Source organism: Ursus americanus, chromosome 4 (assembly GCF_024610735.1).
Source record: "Ursus americanus isolate L20-20 chromosome 4, mUrsAme1.1.p, whole genome shotgun sequence".
Classification (NCBI taxonomy): domain Eukaryota; kingdom Metazoa; phylum Chordata; class Mammalia; order Carnivora; family Ursidae; genus Ursus; species Ursus americanus.
The window spans coordinates 63,062,280-63,090,222 of NC_142130.1; the positions used below are offsets into that span (position 1 = coordinate 63,062,280).

General features: G+C 32.9%; 1 protein-coding gene across 2 annotated transcripts in view; it reads right to left on the bottom strand.

Annotated features, from left to right (window-relative positions):
- CADM2 (cell adhesion molecule 2) overlaps window positions 1–27,943 on the bottom strand; it is a 1,025,914-nt gene that overhangs the window by 44,505 nt on the left and 953,466 nt on the right. The window lies entirely within an intron of this gene.

Consider the following 27,943-nt stretch of genomic DNA (forward strand, 5'->3'; position numbering starts at 1 on the left):
AGATAGTTTTACATTTCTCTCAGAAGTAAAGCAGAGAGATCCAAGTCCTTCTCCCAAAGGCATTAAAAAAAAAAAAAGAGCTAAAACCAATCTAGGATAATGTCTTTTTGAGTTACAGTTATTCTATGGTGACAGTTCAGAAGAGAATTGTCCACAGGATGAATATTGTCTCACAAAGGATAGTGTGTACGTACCTAAATGGGTTAACAATGTTTAAACATATGTTGGGATTTGAAAGATAGAAAACTTCTCAATACCCTGCCAATGTTGGTTTAAATGTATGTAGCCTGTCGGGATTTTTAGATTTTGCTTTTTTTTTTTTTTTTTGGTTTTGTTTTAATTTTATACTGTTTGCTATAGCCTGGTTTTCATCGCAAACACACTAGAAGAAAAGGCGTGGGGATAAAAATAAGGAGTAAAAAGTCAACATCCTGCAATCTCAGAGGAATAACTTTTCTTGGTTTTTGCCAAAAGTTTTCCATTTCCTTGGAGTGTAGTCTCAGTTGTGCAGAAATCTGAAAGGAAGCCTGTATTGAACATTTCCATCAATGTCACTAAAAACTAACACAAAAGAAAGTTTGTATTATGATTTGAGACCACACATTTTTATGCATACTTTCTATTAAAAAAAAGACCCAAAATAATATGAAAACTGGATTCTTCAGTAAGATTGAGGAATATGACTGAGGCCTAAAGTTATTTAGAAATGAACCATCTAGGTCATATTTATTAAATAACCATTTGTAGTTCAGGAAATGAGGACACTCACTCTCTAGGTGTATATGTGTGTGTGTGTATACACATATTTATAATGAAAACAACGAAAATGACTATTATGCATATTTGTACAAGTAACAGCTTTAATTGAAATTGTACAACTTGGTCATTATATTTCTTTTTTTTTTTTTAAGATTTTATTTATTTATTTGTCAGAGAGAGAGAGCAGCAAGCAGAGGGAGAAGCAGGTTCCCCGCTGAGCAAGGAGCCCGATGCAGGACTTGATCCTAGGATCGCAGGATCATGATCTGAGCCAAAGGCAGACGCTTAACCAACTAAGCCACCCAGGCACCCTGGTCATTATTTATGTTTCTGAGAAAAGTAAGGTTACAGTGATGAAAAGAGCAAAATAATTTAATATTGCAAACAAATTTAAGCTTTTGTGCCAATATTAATGCTGTCTACGGCCAAGTTTTTCAGACATTGACACATTGTCAAGAAGTCTCTAAATTTTCAGTTGTTACAAAAAGGTTCTAGAGAGAGAAAGAGAGGGGGAGGTAGAGGAAGTGAGAGAGAACGCATCACTCAGACTTACTAAGACTAATCTGACATATTCAAATATGTGTTCACACTTAAGTAGTACATCATTTATTTGAAGCCACATCTTGACCTAAATGGAATTTTCATCCAAGAAAAGGTGTTTTTCACGTATATTTTTGTACATATAAGAAGTGATGAGATAATGTTTACAAAATAATATTAGAGACTACCTGAGTCATTCTACACTGATGAATTTATACCTTAGTTTAAGTTTAGGCATATCACTGAGATATGATAAGAAGACATACTGCCTGGAGGAGCAACATAATTAAATGACATTAAAGATTTTTCAAAGAGGAATTGAAGTGATGGTTATAAGGAAGTTTTCAGGGTATTATACCCCAGGGTACACACCAATTTTCCCAAAGCCAAAAGCAATTTAACACACAGCAGAAATACATTTTTCTGTAACGGCACTTTCTAAATATTTTGTGACTAATTAAAAATATTTAATAATTTTTTTATAAGTTAAAAGACAATTTTGAGATATCACATAATTAGCAAAAGATGTCTAGAATAGGATTAGGAAATGGTATCTATTTGATCAAATCATAGGAACTCGAGGACTCCAAAGGATATCTTTTCTAGATTGTGTTATGTTATTATAAAAATGTTCCCTTTTAAGTTACTCCAAACTAAAGACTAAGTTCTATTTAGGGCCACGCCTGCAAAACAGTTTCTCTTCAGCTTGTTCATAGTAGTATGAACCCACATTAACTTGAGAGGATAGAAGTGGGCCTGCAAGACAGCTGAAAGCAATCAGCACTAATTCTTGATATGCAGTGGTTAGAATATAATTACTGTACTATTTCTCTTGGATTGACTTTCTTCTTCTGAAAAAAACGTAACCTTGTTTTTCTATCTAAGTATTCTCATTCTAAGTTTGTCTCTTCAAAAGAGATGGTGAAAGTTTTTAAATAAACTCTTTTGTTACATTTAAATTTGTTTTAAATCCCTAATTGAGTCCCCAGTAATTTCTGTTTTATCTTTAGAAAAAGTGCAGTTTTCAGAAACAGTACTATTTTATCTTGATTATATAGCAAAGACATATTAATCATCATTAAACATGAATAAAACTTAATGATTCCCCTAAGTGTTATTATCAGAAAATGCCAGAGACTGAATTCAGAAGTTTAAGATTTTAGAAATTTATTTTCAGAGACAATAAAAGGGTAAATTTAAGTTTTCCACCTCTCCCCACATTTGGAAGCAGAGTCTGATGGGAAAGATAATTTGGTGGAATGTGATTAACAAAACTAGTGCAAGCTTTTATGCTTAAAGGAAAGAGGTGGGAGTCACAACTGGCAGCACATTCCTGTACTATCATTTGACTGTATTTTCTTCCTCTTTCACCAGAAATTTTTCTTTGTGTGTTATTAACCTCTAACTCAAAACAATGTTTGTAGTGAAATGAGAAAATATGAAGCATAATTTTCTCTTACTCATGTGTTATTGAAAAACCATTCCAATGATATTTGTACACAGAATTCTAACAACTTTATCTCATATAAGATGCTTATTAAGAATTAAATATAAAAAATAAAAGTGTATATATATGAGTAAATGTTCACACACATTTATAGGTAATAGTTTCAAAACATGTTTTATTTATTATTTCCCTCTGTTTATTTCTTCTACCTTAATTTGACACAAGTTATCACCTACTATAGAGTAAGAGAACTGAATTAAGAAGTAATGTCTACCTGCAGAGCGACATGCATTTGTTACATGTTGGAAATCTCAAGATTCTTGTATAATGATTTTTTTTTCATTTTGATAATAAACTTATTAACTTTTCCTAAAGATTATAATTAATTGTGAGTGACCATAGGTACAACAAGTTAAAGCAACATGAGTATGAATTAGAATTAAAGTAGAACACATTGAACAAGATGGCACCCAGGACCTTCTCATATCTGTGATTCTATTACACTATGCATTTAACTTCACTGATATATTAAAGACACTATATCATAGTAAATTTATTATATATAATACATATTTATTTGATTATAAATTACATTATAATTTGCATATATTTATTCATAATAAATATGTTTATTATATATTATATATATTTTGTTCATGCTTAAGAGAGAAGATATTTTATATTGAGATTGTTCTATTAACACGTTAAAATAAAGAGAATATTTTAGAATGAGTTATATGGAGAGCATAGGTCTTTTAACAGAATGTTGATTTTCATGTCTTTTATAGACGCAAACCAAAACTAAGTAACTGCATATGCATATATTTATATATTACAATATTTTATATTTCTATGCAACACTCAAGTGTACCTCTCTATTTATTCAAATCTACACTGGGTTCCTCTAAGAGTGTATACTGCATTAATATTTTTCTTTAAGATTATATATAGACTTTCTGTCTCAGTTAAAAGACTGTTACCTTTTCATTATGTTTTCTGAGCTATTAAATTTTGAATTTGTGTATCTTTCACTTCCTTGAATCTTTCACTGTTTCTGATATTTTCAAAATTTTACCTCTTGGACATTCTTGTTTGCATTCATATCACCAGGAAAAAGTGATACATTTACTTCTTTTTCAATATAATTGACTGCACAGATTGTGCACAAAGTTGTGCATTCAGGATGCTGTTCTTACTTTCTCCCACTTTTCCTCTTCTGTCTCCCCTTCCACTCTTCCTTCTCTTCATCTTTCTCCTCCTCTCTTTTTTCCTACTTCTTATTTTTTTTAATATCTCCAACCTCACTGATTTTTTTATTTTTATTTTTTTAAAAGATTTATTTATTTGAGAGAAAGAGAGAACCAGAGAGTGCATGCGAAGCGGGGCAGAGGGAGAAAATCTCAAGCAGACTCTGTGTTGAATGTGGAGGCCTAAAGCAGGCTCAATCTCACGACCCATGAGATGGTTACCTGAGCTGAAACCAAGAGTTGGTCGCTTAACTGACTGAGCCACCCAGATGCCCCAACCCCACTGATTTTAATAGGTAGATTTCTAGATTTCACTAGCTGTGGCACTGAGCTTCAGTATATATATGTTTATATAGGTTCTATTTTATTTCTTTCTAAGTTTGAATACGGGTTGCTGATTTTCAAATATCTACTTAATATCCTTAAGATGCACATATTAGCAGGTAAGGAACCTATTAGTATGCTTAATTATATAAATAGATTTTTTAATATTAAAGCAAGTTTGAATTATTGGGAATAAATTAACTTTGTTAAAGCTTGTGATTCTTTTAATACATTATTGGATTATATTTGCTAGTATTTCATTTAGGATTTTTCCATCAGTTACATACAAAGTAAACGTGATTTCCAATTTTTCTTTTGTGTTATCTTTATAAGACTTTGCTATTGACATTTTTGCTCGCATTATAAAAATAAATGGGAAACTTTGCTTTATTTTCTGTGCCTGGGATTAGTTTTAAAATAGCATCTATTTCAAAAACAGAAAAGAAAATAGCATCTATTTCTTTAAGTTTTGATATAGTTGGTGGGCATATAATAAAAAGCACATTCTTTTACAGTATCTATAATTTTGTCTACTTATGTTTTCTACTAAATAAATTTTTATAATGTGTTATTTTTTTAGAAACACATCTATTACGTATGAGTTTTCAGATATGTATGCCGAGAGTTGTAGAATGCATTTTGATTCTTTTAATTTCTTCTTCATTGGAAATCTTAATTTTCTTGATTAATTTTATATATTAACTATTTCCTTCTTTTCCTTGAAAAGATTAGTGATTCAAAAACTATTGATTTCTTTATTGACATTAATTCTATAGTCTGCTTTCCAATTAATTTCTGCTTTTATCTTTATTTCCCTTCCTCTGCTTTCTTTACATTTAAATTTTTGGGGATATATATATTTTAAGATTTATACCTACCTTTCTCTCTCCTTCTTTCCTTCTATTCCTCCTTCCGTCCTCTCTATTTGTAAATAAAATTATTTAATGCTTTGAATTTTCCTGAATTTGAATTTGCTATGAATAAGGTTCAGACAGAGCTCATATATTACATAGGTCTGCTGTTTTTGAGGTAGTTTTTTTTTTTTTTTAGATTTTATTTATTTATTTATTTATTTATTTATTTATTTATTTGACAGAGATAGAGACAGCCAGCGAGAGAGGGAACACAAGCAGGGGGAGTGGAACAGGAAGAAGCAAGCTTCCAGCGGAGGAGCCTGATGTGGGGCTCAATCCCAGAACGCTGGGATCATGCCCTGAGCTGAAGGAAGACGCTTAAGGACTGAGCCACCCAGGCGCCCCTTTGAGGTAGTTTTTAATTGAAGGTTTATTTTTATGTTTGGTTCATGCATTTATTTCCAAATATTGTTTATTTGCCACTTAAAATTATTTTTTCTCTTGTCATTATATTCTAGAATTATTGAATTAATGCCAGAAAAAATCATATGTAATAATTCTTTTACATTCTTTTATTGATTGCTATTTTCTTGGGTACCCAACAGATGATTGATTTTTAAAAACGGGCTTATCCATACGTGAGAAAAAAATTACATTCCTTATCTGTAGGGCATAATTTTATGTACTATCAGATCAACTCTATTTTTGTTGTTATTCAGCTTATCTATATTCTTAATATTATTTGACTTCTTAAAGGTTGCAATTCCTTATATGTTTCTACAATATGTAATATTATATAATGGTTTTGAGGTAATTATCTTTGTAATTTATACTATTATCAATATGAAATGAGCATCTTTATTTTATTTATTGCTGTTTACATTAATTCACATTAAGGGCTTGGGAAGATTAACTAGAGCAGAAGTTAATGAGATATTTCCCAGGTAGTCTTAGAAGGAAGAGCAGGGTTTACCAAGTCTCAAGCAACTTTTACCAAGATCATCAACAAGTACCAAAGACATCATTTAGAGCATTACCTAAATATAAAATATCATTTAAATACATTTAGCTATAACCTGAATATAAATTATAAAAGTGTAAAATTCAGAAGTAAGAGAAATGACATCCAATTAGGAACTTGTTTCAAAATCCTTTTGTGATTATAAAAAAATAAGTTTCAGGGGCACCTGGGTGGCTCAGCTGGTTAAGCATCTGCTTTCAGCTCAAGTCATGATCTGGGAACCCCATATCAGGCTCCCTGCTCAGCAGAAGTCTGCTTCTCCCTCTCCCTCTTTCCCCGTTCTTGTGCTCTCTCTCACTCTCTCTCTCTCAAATAAATAAATAAGATCTTTTAAAAAAATAAAAAATAAGTTTCTAAACGCTTTTTTTTTAAAAAAAGCATCTGCTTATGTAATTAAATAGTTGCATTGTCAACTGCTTCATATGATGAAAATACCAAAGCAGACAAACATTTACAAAAGTAAGCCACATAGATGTAGTTTTAGCAAAATATTATTTAAAACTTTTATTTAAAAAATACAATTAACAGCCTATATACAATGGTAAAATGTGCATACACGCCAAAAATGTAGTTACCTTCTTATGTAGAAAAAAAAAAAAGAGAGAGAGAACTAACTAAATAATTTGTCAAAGTCTTCAAAACAGATTTTCATCTCTTAAAAATTCTGAGATATTTAAGGATCAGTTTCTAGAAAAACAAATGTTTTCTATCATTCATGTGCACAGCAATGTTATGACTGCTGTGAATATCTACTGTGGATAAACCATTTTGCTTTGGTTGTTCTGATACTGGGAAGAATACAAATAATATAGCACCAAGCATGCATTTCTTAAGCTGTTAGGGTTCAAGCTCTTCAGTCTTCAGTTTGCAATAAACACTATTATATGTTTATTTTCAGTAAGAATCATTACTGCCAAGCACCCTGTATTGCTATAATATATATATTTGTATTTATGTAGAAGAGAACATTTGGGGAAAATTAAAAAAACATTTTATTTGAAATGCATTGCTATACTGAGAAGATACTCCATATAATTGAAAACTGGAAAAAAAAAGATCAAAATTAATAGCATTTTCAAGACATAATCCTTAAATTTGTAAGAAGATAACCTTATTAATCAAATTACATAAAATTGATCTGGGTCAATTTAGAACCAAATTGTCCTTGAACTAGGAAAAAAACATTAAAAGGAGACTCTTTGCCTTTTAATTATTATGGATCAAGATTGCTAATGAGAATTTAGCCCTTTAATTCCTCTTCGGTGACTAAGGATTTTCACTATTGTCTGAAATTGTCATTCTAGTTTGCATAGATTACACATTACCTTCTTCTACCTCACTCAAGCATTGGATTAAGCATCATATAAGGTTGGTAATTTTCATTTGAAAATCACATTTATGCACATGGAATGTAATAATGAGAGACTCAATTTCATTGTCCAAAATTACATAATATAGTAGAATGATTTTACAATGATTGATTTAATTTTGTAATTTGCAATCAGATATGTATGATGTTCAAACATTCTGTGTAAATAAACTAAAGATTTAATGTCCTCTTTCTCTTCTTATGGCTAAGTAAGCCAGTTTGTTTCATGCTGCTCATCCGAGGGAGAGCGAGAACTGCACATCTTTCACTCCCAGTCAACAAAGTAAGATTTACCTTGACTAGGAAAGGTATTGCTTTTTACATATTGGTATGCTGCCTTTTTTGCATAATCCTCAATTTTGGAAAACAAAATTGATTCCCAGATCAAAAATTATCTCCACATGATGCTTTAGAAGGCCATGGTTGGGTGGAATTTCATGATATGTTGAACCCGGGACTCCTCAGTTATAGACCTATCCATGTCAGCAAAATCTGCTTCCATTCCTTGAGCTACAGTTCACATTTTCCTCTTACCTCTATCTTGGTCTGTTTGAGATTAACTTGCAGGAGCTAGTCAACAGAAAGAAGGGCAAGACATTATTTGCCTAAAATTAAAGATTAAAAAAAAGTCTTTTTTTGCTGTTTGGTGTAAAAACGCCATGGCCTTTCATTACTTTTCCTATTGAACAGGACATGAAAATTGAAAGCCTTAGAGGAGTCAAAAATTCTTTGTAGTAATTCAGACATTTTCTTGGGCTTGATAGAATTATACTCTTACTCCAGTGTGTAAGCTGGAGAGTTCAAATCACCAACCACAGTTTGATATTGCTGAATTAGCTTTTATTTATCCTTTCAAGAGAGTGCCCATCTCTTCCAAGTGTCATTCTCTTAGCAAAAAATTAACGTGGATTAGGTAAAAAGTGGTCAATCCTGTACTTCACAGCCTGATGAAATAGAACTGGCAATGCTTTCCCCAGTAGAGCTCCATACCTGTATTCCCTCCTTTGCCTCGGTTGCTACAAGGCTCAATTTAAATGTGTGCTCCATGAGTAACCACTGTGCAGTATTTGGAGCATGCAAAGAGCAACCGAAATGCACTATTCCCAGAGTCATTTTATTCTTCCTTTCCTTCTTTTCCCCGCCTACTACTTGCTACTACTTTTTTATCCTTAGTGTTACTGTTACTATTTCTACTATAGGTATTTTCAGAAGCCTTTCCTAATTCACTTTGAATATAGGCAGAGTTTGAAAAACAAAAACAAAAACAAAACTCTATTAAGTTGCTGGAATCTGGGATGTAGTGAAACTTGGGCCATCCCTCACCTACTACTAGGTCATAAAGATATGGCGAGATGATGAGGCAGCAGAAGGATGACAGGTGGACAGAGCCAAGAGGTTGGTTCATAGTCTCAAATTAGTAAGACCTGCTGCTGTAAAAAGATACCACCAAAGGAATTTCTAAAGCAGAATGGTCCTTAAAACAGCTTCTGCCTTCTTCATTATTTCAATGAAAGTAGCCCCCAGGCGAGGATCACTTGAACCTCAAGTGGATTTTCCCTTGTTACATCTGGCAGCTTATTACTAGTGGGGAAAAAACAATTTCAAGATACACCTGCCTTCAAGTTTCCAAAATCTCATCCTATCCTCATTCACTGTTCTCTATCATAGGAAGAAACCAAACATTCAACGGGTTAAATGTTGGAGCGGGAAGCTGCTCCACAGCTTCATCACCCCAGGCAGAGCTTACATGTTTGTGGGAAAGGGGCTGCCCGTGTGATGTGGTGAGGTGTGTACTTCTTTCCCCTAATCCATGCCACTATGCTGACAATTCTGTCATTAGAGATAAAAGCTTTCGTGTCCATGCACTGAGATTTGTGATGGACCTCTTTAGGGGATGCATTTTAACGGAGCAATATCCTACATTAATTCCTTATAATGCATTAGTTTATCAAATAGTATCATTATAAAATTTTATAAAAGTTGGAGGTTGGAATAATTCTTAGGAGATTACATGATTTGGTACTGAACCGAAAATTAGATAGTGAACCAAACATTAATCAAAAGTTATTAAAAGCAGAGCTAGTAGAAACCATTTATGACTACCTTCGAAGTCCTATTTTTATGAAAACACCAGGTGGTGACCTAACTGTGCTGTTGGAAGAAGGGGAGACAATACAGGGAGCAAGAAATGATTCCTGGTTTTATGGAGTTAGCAAGAGGAAGAGAGAATGTCCTCGGCAGAGGAAAGCATTTGGCTCAGGCATAAGAGTGGCTTTTGAGAGAAAAGCTGAGAGTACTTCTGTATGTCAAGAGGCAGGAAAGGTGGTGTAGTTTGGTAAAAGAGGTCAATTCTTATGGGACACAAAATCCAGTTGAGAGTTACAACTTGTGCCAGCCCAGGGGTGATGGTGAGATATTGATGAGTTTTGATGAAATTTACATTTTATGGAGGTGTCCCTAAACGCTGTGTGGAGAATGAAAGAGAAGAGATAAAATCAGAATCAGGAAAAAATGGTGAGTGGCACTTGCAGAGAAGGCCAACAGCAGGGATAATTCTCCCTCTATACTTAACTATTTTGCAAAGAATTAGACGAGGCTCATTTTATGAATAGGATAGAATCAACCTAAAGACTTAACTCCAGGCAAATGTTAGATAGAGATTTAATCTTTGATGAACCACAACATTCATCTTCCATTCTATGTTCTCTACATACTAGGGAGTGGCTTAATGTTATGATTTGGTTGCCTAACTATGAGCTGAAGCACCCCATGGCACCACAAGACCTCACAAGAGCAGTGTGGAATATTTTAAATTTTTGAGGGAAACAGCAGCATTTGCCAAATACCACATGAACTATTACCCGGTAATAGTTCAGAGTTTCAACATTAGATAGCACCAAATTCCTTCTCATGATTCCATTACTTTGTAAATCTGGAGTTTGGGTGTTAATGTGCAACTCCTATGCCACTTTTTCTTGAATCTTATTTATTCTGGCATTTTTAAAAAAAGATATGAATAAATTCTTTATTTTTGTTTGTTTTTGCAAGATTATTCACCTTCATCAATCCACCATCTGCAAACTACTATCATCCTTTCTTAGTGGTACATTTATGAGATAATTTAGATACTCTTTACTGTTCTTGATAAAGCAAAGGATCGATGATTTGCATCTGGCCAATAGATTTATTTTGAGTGCATGGGCTCAAAATAAATATGAAAGCATATTTAACCTGGGGTGCCTGGGTGGCTCAGTATGTTAAGCAGGTGCCTTTGGCTCAGGTCATGATCCCAGGATCATGGGATCCAGCCATCGGGCTTCCCTGCTCAGGGGGGAGTCTGCTTCTCCCACCCTGCTCAAGCTTGCACGTGCCCGTGCGCTCACGCTCTCTCTCTTTCAAATAAATAAAATCTTTTTTAAAAAGAAAGTATATTTAACCATAAAAATTACATTTCATAATATTATGGATTCCCTTTTAAAATAAAATAATTTGTCAACTCTGTACCCACAATTTTCCCACATAGCAATAATCAGCAGGAAAATCTTAGGGTTGTTTCCTTCTCAAGAATTTTTTCCTCTCCATTCTGGCATAGTTCTTACTAATTTAGCTAAATAATTCCAGTAGTCACTTGAGTTTGTCCCTAATTTAATATGACAGAGAGTTTTAAGTTGGGATTTTTTACTTAAGATATGAAGCTTTAGTATCTTTATGTCATGTATCTGTAAGTGATGTAGATAGTGGAGGTGTTTCTATAGCTACTAATACTAGTACTATTAATAGATTACATTTTATGAAATTGTTATTCCATATATAACAGGCATTATTCTAAACACTTTATATTTATTATCTTATTATACTCACAGCAATATTATAATCACAGACATTCTATAAGTTTTTTTTAATTACAGATGTGTCAAGAATTGTGAATGTTCTCAGATTTTACCCTGCTTGCAAGCTAACAAGTTAACCTGTCACAGTTTCATAGATGCTGGGAGGAGATATGAGACTCCTGGGTTAGAGAGAAAGAAATTTATTACCATAGAGTAACTAGCATGAGCTTTAGTTTGCTTTGGCTCCCCTTACATTTCAATTTCCATGGGAGGAATAAGAAGTGGATTATTGGATGCATCTGCACACAGTAGGTTTCCATCAGCTGAGGAAACCTTGAGGTAGAGATAGCCAATCTTTTATAATGGACCACAAGAAAACCTGCCCCATGTCTCCCATTTGCCCTATCATTATTAAACTGGACATTAAATTTGCCCTCTGCCAAGAAGAGAGATCCTATCTCCATCTTCTAATACTGCTCACTAAATAAAGGTCCATAAAGTAAATAAAGGGTTATCTTTTCACAGTGGTCTGAGATAGAGGAGGGATAAATAAAGAATAATTTATTATATTGCTTTAAACCTTTTTCAGGTAACATTTCAATTTTTTCACACTAAATAATTATATCATTATAAATTTAATGACAAATAATAATTAGATCCAGGTGAGAACAAAGTATTAGTAAAATTTAATGGAAACATAAATTATGAGAAATAAGAAACTTTAAAACACGATTTAAAATGTCCCATTTATGAACCAACTTTGAACCACCAGTTTCTAAATTTTTGTGTTCCAGGGAGCTTTAAAAATCATGGATTCTATTAGTCAACCTTAGACCTCTGTATCAGAATCTCTAGCGGTAGTGTTAAAAACAGTTAAGGAAAGTTAATTTTAGAAAGTTCCCCAGGAGAATCTGATGTACAGACTTGAAGAGAGCCTGGAGACCATGCAGCTAGGAAGGATGATCTCTAAGTGGGTGACATAACTCGACATAAATCAAAGTGACCTTCATATCACCTCCAGGAGCCACAATGGAATCATGATTTACTGAAGAAACCATACAATTAACAAAACTTTCTACTCAGTGAAAGTAATGTATTAACACACTTGATCTTAGCCAAAAGGCCGAGAAGCCATGAAAGTAACGTATTAACAGATAACATGTTGTCAAAATGGCATTAACGAAAAGGGAGCTCAAAGAATAAGAAACTTACATGTTAATTCAGAACTATAATAGAGAGTAATAGTGATTCTTGTGGACTCAAAGGGTTTGCTTATTCAAAAGGTGTTAAGCTGTGGAAGGGTATAAGCAGCTCACCAGACAGATACAGGCTTGATGAAATTTACCCCTTATGCTATACATCTCCTTACTCTGCATCATGTGAATAATTAATTAATTAATAATTAATTTCCTAGGTATTTTGACATTAAGAAGGAAGTGCTCTGTATTGAATAAGGAATCCAAGTCCCATCAATATTTTAGATTCTTTCCCATCTTCTTGGTGACTCATGCTACCATTCGCTCACATCTATTCCCAGTTCACTGATAAATCTTCCAATTTTCTTGACCAATTTTTCTATCAGGTTCACAATTTTCTTCTCTAACCTAAATCCTATGATAACCTTGGGAAATTCCAATATCCAATTGAAAGAGACATCCATTGATCTACAACTGTATATACCAAAGGCTTCTAAATTCATAGCTCCACACTTGTATTTCCTATTATTAAATATTAAACTCTTGTCTAACCATTGTTGGTCATTTAAAAACCCTTTCTCATTCTGACATAAGAATAGTTGGGTGAACTACTCAGGTCACCTAGAAGTTTTCCATCACAGAATTTTTAAATTTAACAAACTTTTATCTGGAAAAAAGAAAAAAACTTAGTTTTTAGATCTTATACTCCTTTCCTCTCACTCTCTGCTTCTCTTATTAAATTCATCTGTGTTTGCCTAGTACATTATTCTCATTTTCAGATAAAAGATGATCACTCTCTAGAACACTTCATCTTTTCCCTCCACGACCCTTGCCTAATCACAATACCATTTCTTCTCCAGTCAAAGGATCTGTATATCCATTTAAAATGTGGGCTATTCAGAAATCTGAAAATAAATCAGAAAACACTGTAAATCTGCACTGCTACAAATTCAGTCGATGACTGTACATTATATACTCTTCCTACACGATCTTAAGCTTGAGTTTCACCAATTCTAAACAACGACTAGTCTAAGCTATAGAACTGTATATTCAACTATCTATTCATTATTAAATCTCTACTTGGAGATATCAAATGCATTAACAAGCTCAATATGTTCAAAATAAACTCATAATTCTACTTTTACTACCAATGTTTTCTATCTCAGTGAATGGCACTACCATCCATTGAATTTGGTAAGCCAGACACTTGTGATATATTCTTTTTCATTAGTCCACATAACCATAAAATCAGGAAATCTGTGGATTTTAAAAGTTAATTTTAATTATTCCACCTTTCTGTCAGTAGTATTAACACCCCAGTCTAAACCATATCATCTCTCACCAGAATTATTTCTATAGCTCCTAACTTTTCTCCCACCATCCCATGCTACCCACCTCATACATTTTCTCCTATGCAACCACAAGTCTACTTTTAAGTGTAAATCTGATTATAGTATTATTTTGACTAAAACCAGTTAGAGTTTCCTTTTTTCTTCCTCCCTCCCTCCCTCCATTCTTTTCTTCCTTCCTTCCTTCCTTCCTTCCTTCCTTCCTTCCTTCCTTCCTTCCTTCTTCTCTCTTCTTTTCTTTTTTCTTCAATTACTTTTCTGATGCTAGCTCAAATACTTGAAATAAGTTTAAGGTCCTGCAGGATCTAATCAATATAACTACTACATACTTTCATGCCATTTATGAGACAATCTGCATTCTTTTGGATTTTTGAATGGCCAACCTTCTTTTCACCTCAGGATCTTTGTAATTGCTATTTCCTATTTCCGAAGTGCTCCTTCCTACTCCCTAACTCTTCATTCCCCAACTTCACATTGCACATCCTTCATATCTGGCAAATATCACTACCTTATGAAGGTCCCTTGTGATGACCGTTTAGAGCAAACTACAAGATTCTGTACATATTTTACATAGCATTTCTCTCCTCTATTGCCCATGAAGATATTGACTTTATCTATTTTGTTCTTTACCTATCCCCAGGGTTTGCCATAATGCCCGATAAAAGTAAATGATAATTATTCATGAAATAAAGAAATCTTCCCTGGAAATTCTGATGTGTTTCTACTCCCCTCCTTTTTCATTAGCCCAGTAACTATGTTTGCTGCTTATCATACTGAATGCTTAGTGAAAAATAAAGGTTTAAATACACATTTACAGAATGAACTAATGATAAATGATATATTTGTTTCTTCTAAGAGACAGATCTCTTGGATTCATTAACATATTAAGTTTCCTACCAAAATGAAGGCCAGACAATGGAATCTGGTGACTATTTAAAGTTGTGTCCCTATTAAGACCCTGCTCCAAAGTCAGCTTGTTCTCCTAGATGACATATTCACCTTATCTGCTAAAGGCAAGAAAGACTCCCTAAAAATATGTGAAAAGAAAAAAAAAAACTAAAGATCAATTGTTTAAGGAATGTAAAAACAGCACCTTCTCTCCATTTTACATTATTCTGTCATAACTACCCAACTACACAAATAACTTCTAATATTAATCAAATTGTAGTGGGGTAAAAATTCAATTGACTACATTTTATAAATAACCCATTTTTTAAAAAAAGAAATTATTATTTGGACATGGGTTTTTTAAATCATTTTTTTATCATTTGCCAATTAAAAAAATAGATTCCTCTCCAGTATCAGTTTGAGGAAAGGTTTGAAAAAATAGAACAGTGATGAGAAACATGTATTTCTAGTACTTTATACTTTCCAAACAGCTCCCACATTCAAAATTATAACCCCTACTTTATAGATGATGCATAAATAATTAAGGAGATGTTAAATGTAATGATTCTAATTTAAAAATTAAGTTATAGTTATGCAAATAATACAATGAGTTTTCATTGAGAGTTCATTCTGGAAGCTTAAATTAATGCTTTACTCAAGTGATCATATTGCTTTATTTTCTTTGTATCTCATAGATCAAACTTTCAAAGTGATTCCCTTTAGTTTTTGAACAACTAAACCTTGAGGTATAATTTAAACAAAACACTTTCATTGTAAAGCCAAACTGCATGGAAAAAGGAAAGTGACAGCCTTGATCTTGGATAGATTCCAGAGAAGTCATTTATGGAAGGAAGACAAAGCAATTACAGCTCCACACTGACCAATGTATCACTTAGCACTTCTGATAAGGTAAGCCTTGCAGGGCTAGGATGGGGTAGGAGAGAAAGTTACTAAAATAGTAAGAATGACCAAGAAGTATAAAGATAGGATTTTCAGAGGTATTAAAATTAGAAATCCTTTATCTTGCTTTAAGACTTAATGATTTGCTAAAACTAGATGTTTAAAAAAGTCAATAAAATAACTAATCCCAATAGCTATTCTTCAGACTTAAAAAATGAGCTTCCCCATCAGGCTAGGTTAGGAAATATAGAAAACAGATTGTAAATTATATTTGATAATTTTTTGAAGAAGAATTATAAAATTTCCCACAATATTTCAGAATAACAATGGTTTAACCAGATTGAGTCTGGTATCCATGTATTACTAAAAGAATATTAGAAAGACATCTGCCCATTTATAGGTGCTTCAACAAACATATTTAGAGTTCATATATTGTTTTTCTTGCTCTGATTTTCTAAATTAACTATTGTACTATTTGGAAAGAAAATCAGCGTAGGAAATAGAATTATGTGCTTGTGAATTTTAGTACTAATTTTGAAGCTAGCTAAGTGATCATCAGCAAAATGAAGTGGAAACTTTTAACCTTGAAAAGCCTTTCTGGGTTTAATAATCAATGATTTTTAGTGGCATTATTTGAAAACATATAAAAATTCTCAAATATTGATTCCCCTTAATTCTGTTTTACGTATTAAGATATTTCAGTTGAATAAGATCTTATAATATTTTATACATAAAATTTTGTCTTCTATCTCCTCTTAAGTCATGAAATTTGAACTAGATTTATAATAGAAATTGTCGACCAGGGTCTCTGTCTATAGGAGAATAATATCTATCATGGGTTATTGCAGGAAAAAATGTGATTCAAAAGATTATGGTTTTAGGCCTGGTTATAGCATCACAAGGTGTATGGTCATAAATCTCCTCTTTTCTCTGGGATTCAATTTCCTCACCTAGAAAATGAAGGAGTATGTAGGCTGCATTGCTCTGAAGTTTGTTTCTATCATTCTATGATTCTACTACTATTTTTAAATTTTTAAATAAATGTAAAAATCACTCAGGGACACTGTGGCTAATACACTTAGCATAAGATAAATATATTATTATGTTATCTTGAGTATCACAAGCAAGAATAAAGTTTTAATTTGAATGATTTAATATTAGGTAGAAGATCATTTATTCTGTTTGTCATCATTATAATAATGCAGACCTCTCATTTTATCTTGAAATCATTACCAGTCTGACTTTCAAAAAATAAATTTTCAAAATAGATATGTTTTTGTCACATTTTGAATAGTGAATTCCTGAGATATTTAGATCTTATAAAAATATGAAGTTTCGATTAAATTAATCAACTGAGTGAAAAGGTAAAACCCTATTTTACCAAAATGTTCATTGGCTATCTCAATTATCTCAGACTTTAAAAAATTACAACAGTTATTGTCTGTTTATATTTAGAATATGTACTTGGGAACATAAACTTATCTCTATTTCAATGTTCCACTGCAGTTAAACTGATGCTGAATAAATGCAAAATATTTTAATATTATTAAACTTATAATCCTTATAAATTTGGAGAAATAAAAGATTCTTTTATATTAGCCCTTTCATATTTGAAGGTCATTTAAGCTCAGGAAAACATCAAGAGGTGTGGAATTATAATCAGTGACACAGTAAGATAATCATGATACAAAAGTAATAAAGAAAATGCAACATAGGATTTCACATCAAAATTTTTTGTATAAACACTATACTATATATTTATATACAATATATGCTATACACTGCAAATATAATGTATCTCAAGAGCATGGGCTAAGGAACAAATTTTTCCCTTCATTTTGCTTACCATGTTTCAACTAATTTATTTGTGATGAACTTGTTTAAAATGAGACATATAGAGAAATTTTTTATATTAAAAATCTAAAAATTTTGAAACTTAGCTAATCAATGAGAAATAAGTCTGCCAAATCTTGAATGTGTTTAGATAATTTCTCAAACACTTCACAGAGTTCTTGATGTTACTGGAGGAGTTTAAATATAGTTTAATTAACTGAATTTAGTAATGGCCAGTTTTAAGCTGAGTAAGTGGCTTCATTAGGTCAATATATCAAAGATGAATATTAAGTTGCACTAATTAAAATATATTTAAAATTGTTATTAACAAAGCCCCAATTTTTTAAATGATTAATGATATACCTTCAACATATTTTCTAATAATAGCTGCCCCATATTTAGAAAACCACCCATATTATGGCAACAGAAAATTTGAATACTTGCTTTCATGTTTAGAATACCTGTTATAAGTAAATGAATATCATCATTTTAGAGATGGAGAAACAGAAACAGCAGTATAACTTGCGTATCATGCACCTGGTCTCTAAACTAGATATTTCTGCTACTGAAGACCATTTAAATGTGTTAATATTTGGTAAAGAAAATTAGTTATAAAATAGATTACGTTAGTTTAAAAATATTTCTGACTTATATGACAATAGACCAAATGGAATAATTAGAAAATGCAATGAGACTCTTTTATCCTACTCACTCTAAATCACATAACAGAAACCCTGAAGTTCTAGATTTTGAAGTACACTTACATGATTTTAAAGGATGGTGTATTAACCACACATTGCAGCCTTCACCTAGCAGTTAGTAGTTAATCTCACTGACAGAAAAGAACAGCAATTTTTATCTTATGTTGTTTAGATGGTTAATTTTAAGTAAATTGTTAATAATTATTATAAAAGTTAACACTTATTGAGTAGTTGTTGTAAGCAAGGCATTTTTAAAAAGACCTATTTATTTATTTTAGAGAGAGGGAGAGAGAGGAAGAAAGAGAGAGAGAGCAAGCACACGGGTAGGGGGAGAGGCACAGGGAGAGAATCTTCAAGCAGACTCCCCGATGAGCAAGGAGCCGGGGGGGGGGGGGGCTTGATCCCAGGACCCTTGAGATCATGACCTGAGGCAAAAACAATAGTCAGATGCTCAACAGACTGCACCAGCCAGGCGGCCCAACCAAGGCAGTTTTAAGTTCAATGCATAGATATATTTAGTTTCAAAAATAACATTATAAGGTTGATGCTATTATTATTATCTGCATTTTTTAGATCAGGAAATGGAGGCTTAGATAGTTTAAGGAATGTCACAAAACTCAAGTGTGGCAAAGTGAAAAAAAGAGCCCAGATAATATGAGTCCAGCAGAGGCCATGCTCTCCACCATTTTATTCTATAACCATTTTAATCCAATACAAATAGATCAGTCTTAAATCCTAAGAGAAAATAGTATCAGAAAGTCTGTGTAAACTGTGGACATTGGCTACAAAGCATTTGATCAACAGAGACTTTGGACTCAATTACAGAACTATGAAAATGGGCCATTTGCATTAGTTTTACAGACATCACAGCCGGAACTGAATATTTATTTTACCACCATAATGTGAGGTTAAAAATTTTACAGATAGTATGGATAACCTTTCACTGGGCATATGGCTAGGAAACAGTGAACAAAAAGCTATATATTGTGGTCAGAATCTAGCAATTGATATTAATCTTTTAGCTCTCAGAACATTCAAACCTAAATGAAGTTTGGAAGTATAGAATTATGTTAAAGAAATTATTTCAATCATTTCAAATGCAAAGAGATTTTGTCCCCAAGCTCTGATTGAAAAACATTAGAAACTATGCTGGTCTCTGAAATCTTGGTGAAAGACTCAGATATGCATATCATATTTCATAGAATTCAAGAAATGAGAAACACCTTGGAATTCACATAGCCCCTTGGATAGAGAGATGAATTGCCTTGCCTAAGATCACATGTCAAGAGGCCAAGTCAGGATAACACCAAAATATCCTGCTTCCAGCAATTAATTTCACTGTCTCATGCTGAGTCTATATACAGTATTTGTTGTTAACCCAGTGAAACATAACTATACATTTAAACTGTGTTGTATACTATTTTTATCTTTTAGTAAAGCACCGTTTAATTTAAAAGTTACTCAAAAAGTTCACATTATACATTGTCATGGAAAAATCTACATTGATATATTACCAAATATTAAACTGAGAAATTAGAAATATGAAAATGAAGTAGTAAAATGAACCACTAGGACTTTCTTCTAATTTGCACATTCTTTTGACTTGGATTTAAGATGCAATGTGTCTGTCTTTAACCTGGTAGGTTTAAGAGAAAAGTATATAAGAATTTGTTTTCAGTTCCCTAAAAAAGCATCTTGAGATACAGAGCTCAATTTCCAGCTAACTCTCAGAACTAGGGGATAGGATATCTAGAAACACCAGAAAAATTAGACTGTTATTCCCAGTTCTTTAAAAACGACTCTAATATCCTACTCTCAACAAAACTTTCTGGCCTGTCAGTGGTAAAATGCTACGGGCACAAGCTGTGCCATAGACAGTTAACTTCAGAGTGAAAATAAGCTGAATTGTTTTTACTTTACAAGTTTCCTATCTGCCAACTTCACTGAATTAATAAAGTACACATACTTTAAAAACATCAAAGGCAGCAATATCATGTAATATATTAAAGACTGTGATTGCTGCTTCTAAAATCTTCTCTCAAGAAAATGATTTTCTTTTCTGAAAAGCTATTATCTCCAGACTGAAAATTATTTGTCTATGTGACACTAAAATTCTTTTAATAGAAAGTTAATAATACATATCTGTATCAGTGTATTATTAACTTACAGCTAACTCATTTTTAGAGCTCCCCCTACCCCCTGTAACCAAGTTTTTGAAAATACTTAATTCAAATAAAACAGTTTGCATCTATGCAAGAAGATTTGAGAATATTTGAAATGAGAAAACTCTCACTACTCAATGAATTGAATGGGTGTTCCTCACACCAAGATTCAAAATGGTTTCCTCTTGGAAAGTAAGTTATTTAAATAAGAATAGTTATTTTTTTAAAGATTTTGTTGTGCCAGCCCTACCAAACTTCATAATCTACTCTCTACATTGACAGTGTTTGTCTCTCTCCAGCAGTATCCTGGAAAAGGAAATTATATATTAAAGTGAATTGGACAGCTGCTATTTTACCACCATTAGTAGCTTCATGACTAGTGTTCTATTATAGACTTGTGATGTATATATTTATGAGAAAAATCCAAAACTAAAATAAAATCTGACTGCTGCTGCCCAGGGTGAACAGATTATATGACATATTCTAAACCAATAAGATAACACCCATGTGTCTCTATTGTTCATTTTCCTTTTGGTCCCCAAATCCACCCTCCACCTTTTATTGCCTTGCTCTGTGCTCTGGGAGCTTGACTTCTCTGCATTGCTCCACCCCGATTCCTTGACTTCCGATTTTCTTGGAATTGGATTAATGGAAAGATATTGGAAGACAGGAGAAGAAATGGTTCAATATTGATCCTTCCTCTCCTAGTGTCTTCACCTGACCAAAGTTTGGATACTGGCTGGATCCCTCTTTGGCCACCGCTCTTTTCAAGTTACCCCCTTTCTGGCCTGATTCTTCTCTATCTAGAATAATCCTGTTCACTTCCTTTGGCCCTTCAGGTCCAGAGCTGATCACAGCACCTTGCTGTTGAGAGTTCTCGTGTGCCTCTACATCTCATATTAGTTTTCCAAACTCTGCCCATACTTCTGTGAAAGTCTCCTCGTTAAAAACTCTTTAGCTACGCTCTTTTGAGACTGTCATCAATTCCTGCTGCTATTCTGAGTAACACACTATCTAAACTAGGGACATAAAAAGTTTATAATCAATATTTAAAGAACGTGACTTCAAGGAAAAAGAAAAATAATTGTGTTAAGACCATTGCAACTTATCCAGTTTAACACAGACTACTCTAGAAGACCCTCCTGCTTTTCATTATGGAACCTAGTTCTTAGACATCAAACGTGGTTCAAACACTTTCGAAAAAGTATGTTTCTCAATGAATCTATTGCAGTTCCTCATGTTCAAGTTGCTTTTTCTTTCTCTATTTAAATACTCATGCATCAGCATTCTTTGCTTACTAGTGAGTTAAATAAAATAGTCTTGGGACTATTTGAGTTCACCTCTTTTTTTTTTTTCCTAAAATGAGGAATAACTGGACTTAAATTAGGTATTACACTTATTATACTGAACACTTTGAGCAGAATTCCCTTTACACTAATGTAATCCTTTGAACAATAGTGGTAAAAAAAAAAAAAAGTTTGATTTCTGGTCTTACTAACCTGTTAGCATTTACAGTAACTTTGCTGACCTTTTTCAGAACTACCGAACTCAAGTTTTTAACTGTGAAGCTGGTACACATCATTGGCCTTAACAGGTTTTCTTGTATAATAGTTTAAGCCTGTGTACCTACTGGGACAATACTTTTTTCTTAGTCGTTTTTCTTAATCATTTTATAGACATGTTTTCCCTTAAAAGTCAGTGTTATCTCAGCTTTAGCATAGAGCATTTCTGATACTAAAACTGTATAACTATTATAGACATATTTGAGAACTCATTCAGAACAATCTGTCTCTTTGCCTTACAATCACCTTATACACGCTTTGCATCAAGTAGCATTAAATTTTCTGGCCACTGCTAATTTAAATGCGTACAGAAAGCTAATGGGAGATTATTTGAAATCTAGAGAAATAAAAAAAAAAAACTACTGTATTATTGAAGCAAGAGATGTTTTAAATATTACAATTATTCAAGCACTTATTATAATTCCACAAACTCCCCAGAGTTAATAGATTGTATTAGACCCTTCTCAGAAGTCATGCTTTGTGGCATTTGCTCTTATTTATTGTCCTGGCAGAAAGTTCCAGCGGAAGTCAAGGTCACCTTCTATCCCAAAGTTGGTATAATTAGTATCAATTCAGTGTTTCACCAAGCTAACACAGGAGGTTATTAACTGTGTTTCATGTGGAGTGTCAAAGAAGCAAGGGCAGTGCCAGCAATCTTTTCAGCTTCAAAGGCATAGCTCATAAATTTAATTCATTGGTTAGTAAGAAAGATACAACCAGTTTAGTTTATTAATGATTTTAAAAATAATTTTAGAGATGTTCTGGAAACACATTAATTCATCTATGTAGGGTAAGCTTTTAAAATATAAAACACATCACCATCCTAATAATAAGTGACGAAGTCCTGGTATTTTATAAGTGATGCGCTTTCTGGAATATCCTAAATATGGAAAATTTTAAATTTAATATTTGTATGTATATGCATATTATATAAAGATGAATCCCAGAAAATGGCACATAGTCTACTAGGGAACATTTTCTTTTCTTTCTTAGATGTTGTTTTGCAGGAAATGTGTATATTATTAGATTATATAAAATCTAGAATTATTACCATAAAATCAATTAAGACACTCCTACATTTACAGAAGCAAAAACAATATTAGTAAAACTGTTTACTTAGAAGAAATATAAACTAATGGAACAAAGATTTCTGTTTAAATTGATCTACGCCAAAGAAATAAACAAGCTTAAAATGAAACTCTTAAAAATGTTTGATGTTTTAAATTGCACAAACCACAAGAGTGCCCTTAGAAAATAGAATAGAGCATAAGTGTACTGCTTCCCTTAATAGGTCGTATTGGAAAGAAAATAAGAATAGCAGTTTTCCTCAACTACTCCCAAATGCTATAAAGAAATAGGTAAATATTTAAGGATTTTCAAATTTTGCTAGAGTTCATCTTCATACAAGTTAGAGTCAAATGCTTCATTTAGTTTTGGAAGTGGTTATACATAACAAGAGAGATGCATTCTTGTTCCACATAAGATCTACTAGAATACAAAATGACTTTAGCATGCTATGCTATCTTGGAATAACCTAAACTGAAACACTGCCATTATTCAAATGTGTGGGTCCATAGCTACTAAGAGATGGGGTCCTCCAGTCAGCATTCCCTCCCATGCCCACCCTGTAGCCTCTCCCTTTTCACTAGCAACACAATACTTGTAGCAAGGCTGAAAGTGCCCTCAGCTATGGACCATCTGTGTTGCTCGTTCTTTCTAAGCAAGAAGCATTTTAGTAGCCTATTTTCATTATAATGTTTCAATATTTAATTTTAAATCTGCGTCAACTTCATATAATTATTGTAGCTTTTAAAAAGACTAATGGAAATTCAGCCACACTTACAGCTTAAATGTGGAAACCTGTCTTTTTGCAGATAAGCAGGTCTCTCTATATGGACCATCTGGAGACTGAATTATTACTTAATTTTTGCCAAGTGAAAAAAACCCAACATATTGACACTTAATTTTTAAAAGCTCACAACACCATGCAAATTGTGTTTTATTACCACCAATAAAACCAGAAACATTTTTAATAGCTAAACACTCATAATACAAGCTCATAAACAACTTCTTGATTTGCACACTTTGGGATTTAACTGTGTCTAGATGATATATTTTACCATTGCAAATGCTCTATTTGAGTGCATTTAAAGTGACTAACTCAGAGCTACAATGCTTTTACTCCATTTACTCCTTCTCAGTGTTGCCTTTTTCTTTTATTCTGTTAAATGTTTATGATTTTGTATTCAATTTTTAAAGTATCTACACCAAAAAGGGAAGGAGGTGACACATTAATAAAACCAAATAAAAATAACATAAAGTTAGACTAGACTTTCTTTTGATATAAAGGAAATAGAGAATAGAAGCATAGGTCAGATCATTATTGCTTTTAAACCTTATTTAATTAAATAGATTTTTCAGACAGTGGTTTGGGGGACACATGTATCCATATTGTGTTTATTTTACTTTAGCTTATTGTATTTTGAGGCCAGAGAAAGGAAACAACAATCAAAATAAATAAATCTGCATACAAAAATACTATTTCATAATCAGCATTTTAGGGATTTGTAGTTCATTAAAAATGACCATATTAAATATGTGTGGAATTTTACAATTTGTCTCAATTTCTCTGTGCTGGCACAAAGTAAATAGTTCAGCAACTTTTTTTTATTTGCTAGTGTTTAACTTTGTGTTAATGATTTTTTTTTTTTTACAAGTCACTTAGATTATGTCAAGAAACTTTTTTTTTTAAAAGATTTTATTTATTTATTTGACAGAGATAGAGACAGCCAGCGAGAGAGGGAACACAAGCAGGGGGAGTGGGAGAGGAAGAAGCAGGCTCCCAGTGGAGGAGCCTGATGCGGGGCTCGATCCCATAACGCCGGGATCACACCCTGAGCTGAAGGCAGACACTTAACCACTGTGCCACCCAGGTGCCCCTACCTCAAGAAACTTTTAGAGAAGAAAGTATTTACTAAGATCTTTTTAGATAGTAATATTTTAGGATTATCCTTAATGGTCAAACAGGTCCCTAACTTCATTTACATTTAAATAACTAAGTTTAATGTCATTCACATGATTTAAAAATCCAATGGCAGCATATGGGCTAAAAGAGCTATGGTGTATGCTAAAATTCATTCTATTCTACACAGATGATTTAAAATATTTCAGTTAATATTACATTTTTTAAAAAAGATTTTATTTATTTATTTGACAGAGAGAGACAGCCAGTGAGAGAGGAAACACAAGCAGGGGTAGTGGGAGAGGAAGAAGCAGGCTCCTAGCAGAGAAGCCTGATGTGGGGCTCGATCCCAGAATGCTGGGATCACGCCCTGAGCCAAAGGCAGACGCTTAACGACTGCACCACCCAGGCGCCCCTAATATTACATTTAGACACAAGTAACAAATTTAGCATGCTATTTAATAGTGAAGAATTGAGAACCTTCAGCGGAAGAGCCTGACATTAAGCTTTTCATTGTCAAGGTATCCATTTCTTTCTTTCTTTCTTTTTTTTTTTTTAAAGATTTTTATTTATTTATTTATTTGAGAGAGAGAGTGAGAGAGAGAGAGAGAGCCAGTGAGAGAGGGGGCAGAGGAAGAGGAACAAGCGGACTCCTTGCTGAGCAGGGAGCCCCACGCAGGGCTCTATCCTGTGATCCTGGGATCAAGACCTGAACCAACACTTGACAGACTGAGCCATCTAGGTGCCCCCTCAAGGTACCCATTTCAAAAGACACTCACCTTGAATAAACATGTTGCCTGCAGTAGGATACATAGCTGCTAGCCAAACAACAAATAAGGAATTAGGCTGCTCCACCTGTGAAATTTCCTCTTTCAGAAACCCATGAATAGCCTAGGTAACTACTTTGAGTAACCCCATTTCTTACTTCCTGTGCCCTCATTCCCACTCTCCAACTTCACCAATTAGTGATCCCCCAAAACCTTTAGACAGCCTAGTAAAGGCAGAGCACAAGGTCCATGCACGCTTTCTCTTTCTTTCAGTCTGTGACCTCATTGTGTGGCCTTCCAGGAATTGAGTAATAAAACTTTTCATTTGAAGTTTCTTGCTAAAATGCATTCTGAGCTCATAATAAGAACCACAAGGGCTAGTCCAGCCATAGCATTGGCCCTGGTGGAGTAAATGTCTGTGGGGGCTCCTACAAGTATGCCCACCCAGGACAGTGCCTCAGACATTCCTATCTGAAATCATTACTATCAATAGGCCACAATCAATGCAACAGTACCCATCTTTAAATTTTGTGTTTGGTCATTATTACTCTAGTTGTAGTTAGTTTGATAATGGTCAACTTCTTAAATTTTTAAAAGATGTCCTTTGTTTTTGTTTTCCAATGTCATGCTGAAATAAGGTCCCATTGCAATTAATTTCATTATAATTAATAAATTGGTTAAGATTACTAGAAAATGATATAATTTTATTACTATAAAATTATTTTTCCATTTCAAAGTCTAATGTAAACCCAAATCTATATTTGAACTAGTAATTCATTTAGATGTTTACAAAGATAGACTAAAAAATTTTGTCAAGTTTGGAGTTATGTTTCCCTATTTGATGTATTGAAATGCATAAAGTATTTGAACAGACTCTTAGTATTGGGAAGTATATCAGATGTTTTATATCTTATTTTTATATCTATCATCTCATTTTTGTACTTGAAAGACAACAATTTTGCAGAGCCAGAAACAGATTAGGAGTTTAGAAGTTTTTCTGTCTTGATAAATATAAAATATCCACTTACGAAGACTAATTTAAAAAATAATGATAAATAGATATAGCCATTGTTATATGTCATATATATATATATTTATATATATATATTATATATATGTTCAATATATATAATATATATATATATTCAATACCTTTATATTATTACCTGTAAAGTGAGGATATTGCTAAAGAGTCCTATAGTTATGAAATTAAAGCTGTATCAAAATGAAAAAGGTTTTCAAATTAAACACACCATGCTAAAATAATATTAATACTAGAAATCACATCAGTTCATTTGGAACCATTTCATAAACGATCATATTTAACTCATTAACATTTATCACAGTGATACAAAAGAAAAAAAACAAAACACAAGAAACATTTGTGAGACTATATATATGCCATGTGAATTGAATGATAGGGTTAATCAGGCCACTAGACTTAAAAAATCCTGCACTTTCCAAAAGTAGAAATTAAAAATGTCTTGTAGCAATGGTCTTTTGTAATGGAAAACATTTTTAAGAGATCTATAAAATGTTCAGATTTTAGATATATGATATAAATCCAGAATAGTTTATAAACTATTGCTATATTCATGGATAGATAAATTCTATATGCTCTAGTAACACTTTATGTAATTTTTCATATAATTAATAAAAATTGGGCTTAAATGTAATCAGTACACTAACACCAAGTAATTTCAGTAATTGCATGATACAACTATAGATAAACACTTTTGTTTGATTAAGAAGAACTGAAAAATAATCCTATTATACACTGAGTGCTGATTATATTTCCAGAACTCTAGATATTATCTGATCCTCAAGACAACCTGGGAATTAAGTGTTTCTATCAAGTGTTTCTCATTTTTCTGATAAAAATGTTGAGGCTCAATTTGATTCATTGTCCAAGACCAAAGACCTTGTGAACAGAAGAACCAAAACTCACACCCAAAGATGCCTCTAGGGCACATTTTTCCCCCATCTTGCCCAGGACTGCTCCAGTTTGCTGGCTTCTCCATGTCTTAGCACCTTTATTTGTAACAAGATAGTGCAAATTGCTAGCTTTTGTTCCATATGGTTGAAGTTCCTCTTTCTAACAGAAATGAGTTTTATGTACAAACTGAAGAGATGTGAAAATTCTCAAGGTTGTGGCTGATGATTTGAGGAGATTCTTTTATTCTATTTCACCTTGATTTCCAATACAGCCACAGGTGTGATTCTTTAAATGTA